The following is a 7,314-nucleotide window of genomic DNA, read 5'->3' as shown; positions in this document are numbered from 1 at the left end:
CCATTCTTCTGGAGAATGATCGCAACAGACCCATCCGGGACTATTCGTTGCCCAACCTCTATGATTTCTCCCCAGGAATCATGAGGCCAGCTCTGGACGGATCGAGGTTTCAGATGAAGCCGATTATGTTGCAGATGATTCAGACGGCCGGATAGTTTGGTGAACGGAATGGAGAGGATTCGCATGCCCATCTCTGGAGTTTCATCAAAATCTGCAACACTTTTGTGTTTCCAAACATCTCAGCTGAAGAAGTTCGACTAACGTTGTTCTCATTTTTACTATGCGACTAAGCAAAGAAATATGCCTATTCTCTCGAACCAGGAGAGATAACGTCTTGGGAACAAGTAGTAGAGATGTTCATGAAGAAATACTTCCCCCCGATCGATAACACAAGAAGGAGGAAGTTGATTACAAATTTTGAACAAGAAATTTACAAATCGCTCAGCAATGCCTGAGCGAGATTTAAGAGACATGTGCGAGATTGTCCGCACAACGGCTTACCTGACTGTCTCCAAATGGAAATCTTTTATCATGGTTTGAACCTTGCATCACAAACGGCTGCCAATGCGGAAGCAGCTGGAGGTCTGCTTGACAAAACGTATGATGAGGCTAAAAATATTCTTGATCGCATATCAAAGAATCACGAAGATTGGAGGGAAAGCGATCAACGACTTAAAATTTGAGAAAGTGATACAAACAATGGGACCATCGCATCCCTACAAAGTCAAATGAATGTGATGATGAATCTGATACAGGGCATCGCAATCAATAGCCCGGGAACGCAAAAAGGGTAGGTCAACACAATCGAGCAGACAAGATGGAAGTTGTGCTACTTGTGGAGATTTGCATATGATGGAAGAATGTTCGAGGAACCCGCAATTTGTATACTTCGTAAAGAACAATCCTTTCTCTAACATTTATAACCTCGGGTGGAGAAACCACCCCGACTTCGCGTGGAAAAACAATCAACAACAGAGTTATCAACCCATGGTCACCCCCAAATTTAAAACAATGCTTGTCCTCAAGCATAAACTAAAGATTTTTCTTAGAGAGTCAACCGCCTTTTTTACCTTGTTTTCTTGAGGTGCCTTATTCAAATCTTATGAACCAGAAGCTCCTTAATTTCTATCCTGGTCTCTTCTTAAAATATTTCTAAAATTTAGGAACCGCAAGTTTAACCTTAAAAAAGACTTGTTTCCAGGGCATCGCATGATTTATTTCAAAAAAACCTTTTCAACTGGGGTGTTTTCAAATGATTTTTATCCTTGCGTAGTTTAGATGTCCTTCTATGACCTTGCGCTGATCCAAGTGCCTAGCCTTCGTTTTGGCTTGCCCCTATGGGTGTCATGTGAGCATCCAACTACAAGCAAGAGTCTCTTTCTCAGTTTAAACTCATGCCTATTTGGCAGTGGAGTTGCGATCATATTTTTTATATGCGTTGATCACAATTCCTACCTTCGTTTTGGCTTGCCCCCACGGGTGTCATGCGGACATCCAACTACGAGTAAGGTTCGATCTCAACGTTATGATTTTTTTTATGCATGAAGTAGCAAGGTTGAAAAATAAATACCGTACCCCTAAATTTAAACGTAGCAATGTCCTCATTGTTGAAGGACTAAAAGAATTCATGCGATGCTCTTAGAAAGTTTCGTAAAAGTCAGTTTGAAAGAAAGTTGGTGGAACACTAACTTTTAGAAATAATTCATGAATTGACTGTCCTATTATTAAGTTGATTCTAGTACATGCGATGAGAAAAAGAGGCATGCGTTTCATCATTGAAATCATAATTGGTACGGAGAAACAATGTGGTGACTAACTAAAGTAATCAATTATTTAATGATTGCACCAGCTAAAGAGGATGCGATGATAAAATTATCAAAGTTAAGAATGAGATGCGAGAGTGCAAAATTTGGAATAAACAAAGTCAAGGAAAGATACAAACCCCAAATTTGCTCTGTCGCCCGCATCTTCCGTGATCAGATCCTTCTTTACGGAAAGCCGATTTCGTCGATTGCAATGGCGGAACGAATTAGTCGCATTTTTTAGTTATCGCGTAGCTCACCGCAATCATTTACCATGATCGTTGCTAAAAACATCGAGAGGGTAAAAAATATATAAAAGATAGAGTTAACATTTTTTTTTCCCGGAGTGATAATGTAAAAAGGATATAAAAGTGATAAAGGATATTAAAAGATAGAGAGAGTTCATGAAATGAAGTTGTAAAAGGATACTTAAAAAAGATTGCGTCCCTGATGAGTTTGAATTGTATGATTGAGCAGATTCTGGCCATTTCTTTTTTAGTTGGAATTCCTCAGGTCCACGGAGGTTTTCTCACAATGCAAGTCTTCTCCGTGATATATTTTGACTCTTTTCCCGTTGACTTTGAATGTGTTGGTCCCGTCTTCACTGGATAATTCAACCCCTCCATGCGAGAATACCTCTTTGATTATAAATGGACCAGACCATCATGATTTTAATTTTCTAGGAAAAGGTTGTAGCTAATAATTGTATAGCAAGACCTTTTGTCCGACTTGGAGATTATTCTCGTATAGTTGTTTGTCATGCCAACGTTTTGGGCGTTCCTTGTAGATTTTGGCATTCTCATATGCTTAAGTTCTACATTCGTCAAGCTCAACCAACTAAAGTTTCCTTGCCTCCCCTGTGGCCTTCTAATAATGGGCAGAAATGCACGTTATCATAGTGCTAAATTCTTAAACAATGTTGGATTGCGTTGATAAAACATGTTAAATTGCATCCATCAAACATCAATTTCATAATATTGCGGTCGCATGTGTTCATCGCATAGGAACAATTGATTTTAGTGTTTTTATGTAGAATATGCGTTGACGCAATGCAAGAATTGCGATCATAGGAAATTATAGGTTGAGCGCAGCATCACCGCAAGGCTTTGCGGTGATAGTGTTTGTAAATATTCGCCCGAGAAAGATCGCCGTAACTTGGTCAGCGTAACATGGTGGGTGCATCTGGGTGAAAGGCTAATTAATCGCAATGGGACAGAAAGCTGATGACAGTCGAATCCGAATTAAGTTGACAGTCGATAACGATCACAAGTACATTCAGCTTTTCGGTGACAATTATTCGGTGTATCAGTCAGGAATTAAAGTCGTCCCATCTGTAAAATCATGAGAGAGAAGCCGCCTTTCACCCTGGATGCTCTATAAATACCACGGGCATCCTTCAGAAAAGGGGTTAACCAGTTCAACAGTTAGAGATTTCATACTTCAGTTCACTCGTCTTTGTGCATAGTTTTCCTTTCGTTTTAAGGTGGAGCAAGAGAAGAGTGGTGACGCCGGAGATCGCTCAGGGAAACTCGAGAGAGAACCTTGAGGCGAAGAAGCAGAGAGTGGGCCGACTCTCGCGAGAGCGAGATTATCTTTTGAGAATGAGTAGAAATCAGTGTAAAAGCCCGAGCAGTAAGAGATTGCTTCCAGGCCCTTTATTCTATACTTGAACTGTTATTTTGTACTTCATCTCCATATTTATACAATGGAAGTTCTATTTCTACATCTATTCACTCTCTTAGCACCCATGAGTAGCTAAACTAGTCGAATGGGTTGAGGAAAACTAAGCTAACATGACCTAGGAAATTCATTTCTTGCGATTGTCTTATTTTATGTTGTGCCAAATACCCTTTAGAGCTACTTGAGAGAGAGTCTAAAGAAAGAACCCAATGACTCGAGAGAGCTAGGTTAGAATCTGGACTCGAGAGAGTAAGATTAGAACTGCATAAACAAGAGATAGAGACTTAGAGATAAGCTCTGTTTGTCAACCTGCATCGCATGCATCATAAAGATGGGAATGATATTATGTGGTCGCCTTATTTGTGTGTGTGTCATTTCGTCATCGCATAAATAAGAATAGAGGCTTATGTGTAGGTCCTATAGACTTAGCGCATATATCGCATGCGTTCTAGCCTTAGAAGCCGTGACATTCGCACAAAGAGATGGTTTACTATTGTATGCATGTTGCATGATCGCATAGCATGAACGCATCTTAGGAAGTTTTAGCCAAAACTTTTCTCAACCCGTTCACCGCATACTCATCGCATTTCCCATTTATCAACGCTTTTCGAACTCCACCGCATTTGTTTATTTTTCATCAACGTAAACAACAACCCCAACACTTTATTAATTTATCTGGTTATTGCAAAGTTTTATAAAAATTACCAACGCAACCTGTTTTCACAAGTCCCTGAGTTCGACCCTGGACTTACCAGGAAACTCAGTGGAATTTACACTTGGATTCCGCTGAGGAAACTTGAGTGCACAACGCAATTTCATTAATGCATATCATCCACATTTCCACTTCAATAAAATAACACATCACCTCCAAATCAAAATTGAGCTTTTTCACTGCCCACATTGCTTTACGCTCCAATTCAAGCAGTAAGTGGCATGCCTTTCCGAACACCAGCGCATACGGGGATATGCCTATAGGTGTTTTATAGGCGGTCCGGTATGCCCACAAGGCATCGTCCAACTTCATTACCCAATCTTTGCGTAAAGGCTTCACTACCTTCTCTAAGATCAACTTGATTTCCCTATTGAATACCTCAGCTTGGAACTTATGGTGGATATTATACTTGAGCAGCAATTTGTTGATGATGTTATTAACAAAGTAGGAGCCTTCATCACTTATTATGGCATGTGGGGTGTCATAACGAGGGAAGATATTTTTCCACAAGAACTTGGAGACTATCGCTGCAGCGCTTGCGACACACGATACCGCTTTAACCCATTGGGAAACATAATCGACGGTTAACATGATGTATTTGTGACCATTTGATGGTGGAAATGGCCTCATAAAGTCTATGCCCCATACATCGTATAGCTTCAATTCTAAGATAATATTCATCGATATCGCATTCTTCCATGAAATGTTGCCTGTGCGTTGGCACCGATCGCATTTCATTGAATAGTCTCTTGCGTCCTTAAATAAAGTTGGCCAAAAATATCCACTTTGTAACACCTTTGCGACAGTGCGTTGGCCTCCAACATTTCCACCATACGGTGAGTCATGGCATTGGGATAATATGCACTGGTGAGCAGCTTTTGGTACGCATAGCTGTAAAATCTAGTCTGACCCCCTTTTGCAAAGATTTGGCTCATCCTAATAATAGGATTTACATTCATGTCTGAGCCACCTCTTTTGGTGGGCTGTGTAGTTCTCAGGAAATTGTTCACAAACCAGAAAATTGACCACGTCTGCATACCACGGTAATTCTTCAATTTTAAACAGCTGCTCATCTGGGAAAGTAGCGTTCACCTTCGACTGGTTGCGATTAACTTCTGGATTTTCTAATCGTGATAGGTGGTTCGCAAACTGGTTCTCCGTCCCATTGCGATCAACGATTTCCATATTGAATTCTTGAAGGAGAAGAACCCATCGAATCAACCTCGCATCTTTCTTTGTCATTAAATAATTGATTGCCGAGTGGTCAGTATGAATGATCAATTTAGATCCCAGTAAGTAAGCTTTGAATTTCTCCAGCACAAAGATTACCGCAAGAAGTTCTTTTTCAGTGGTAGTGTAACTTGTTTGGGCAGGTTTCAAGGTTCTACTTGCATATGCGATGGGGTGTAGCATTGTTTTCTTCTTTTGTGCCGGCACCGCCCTCATTGTATAACCGGTAGCATAGCACATCAGTTCAAAGGGTTGTGTTCAGTCTGGTGCGATCAACACAGGTGCGGTTATTAATACGTTCTTCTGTATTTTGAATGCGTTGAGGCATTTTTCATCAAAGTCAAACGTTCTCTCTGTCACCAGCAACGCATTCAATGGTTGCGCAATCTATGAAAAGTCCTTCATAAAACGTCGATAAAATCCTGCATGCCCAGGAAGCTTCTGACAGCCTTCACATTTGCTGGAGGTAGGAGAGTTTCAATGGCCTTAATTGTCGCACCCCGCCCCAGACCACCCTCTTAACCTAGGAAAGGGTATGACTGCAGCAGTTATCAACCCCTTTTGTTGACACTTACTGCCTAATAACTCTTGCGGAATAACTTTGATACTAAGATATAACTCATATACAACGGAATGCCTTTAGGCCCAAAATTTATAAATTCATAAACATATTATGTTTAGAGTAATTACAACACTAGATTCACAAGTCCCAAAGCCCAAAATCCTAGTTCCTATATGAACAACTATAACATGTGTACAATATTTACAGTAACCATCTAACAGACGGGTTACAATATCTTTATCCTTTAGTGGCAGAGCAAATGCAGAGCTATCTCCTGAGGATTTGACCGCTACCTAGGGGAAAGGAAAACATTTGAAAACGAGGTGAGCTTGCTAGCCCAGTGAGTGACTTAAGAAAGATAACTGATTCTCATGCAAAAGTTTCAAATAAGAGTTTAAACTAAAGTATAAACTTCTATAGTACCTTGTACTGCGGTATAAATATTTTCTAAGCATAAAACATATAAAGCTGTTTAAATCATGAAACAGTAAAACCGTTTCTCAGTTGAGAATAACCCTGCTGTAGTTAAAATTAATCCCAACACCAATTGCTAGTCAAGTGAGAACTCTTTTGCTCAATCTCTGACTTCAACTACGTACGTGCACGTGGCCATACTAAGTACTGTCATACCTTAGGTACTTCTGCTCAGATACCTTTTCAAATGTCCTTCAGTATCGAGCTGCTATGATACCTTCTCAAATTTTTTCGATATCAAGTGGGTTTGGTACCTTCTCAAACGTCCTTCAGTACCAAGTTGGTTAGATACCTTCTCAAATGTCCTTCGGTATCGCATTTTAAGTAAAACTAGTCATAAATGACTTTTTCTTTAAAGCATGTAAAGTATAACACATATAAAAACATGGCTTTAAAGATACTAATGCATGATGGGTAGATTTAACACATATAAATAGCTTTTCAAAAAACTTCCCACACATGCATGCGTTTAAAACATAACTCATGGTTTGCTTGGAAATCACTTTGTAAAACTAGCTGGCATGAGAATAATCTTCTTTAAAACATGCTTTCTTTAAGATATTGTAATATTTTGTCAAATATTTTAGTCACTCACCTCGATCGCTTAGGAACTTTTTACTCTAGAAGTTCAAGACTGGCCCAAGCTTATCCGATAGCCTGACCCTTATGTATTCTTCTTAGTTTTCAACCCAATCCTTTAGAGCTTTTTATCCGGCAGCCCTACCCTGAAAAATAGACTTGCAGAGATTTCAGGTGGCTTTGGAATCACTCTAAACGCATGAGCATATTGGGAGAGCTCCTCGTCCCAATTTGATGCTATTTTCCAGACTTCACCATCCACTGCGTCCCCCTTG

This window comes from Benincasa hispida, chromosome 9, assembly GCF_027475165.1.
Source record: "Benincasa hispida cultivar pf3 chromosome 9, pf3_genome.v1.1, whole genome shotgun sequence".
Classification (NCBI taxonomy): domain Eukaryota; kingdom Viridiplantae; phylum Streptophyta; class Magnoliopsida; order Cucurbitales; family Cucurbitaceae; genus Benincasa; species Benincasa hispida.
Note: the sequence above shows the minus strand (reverse complement) of the source record.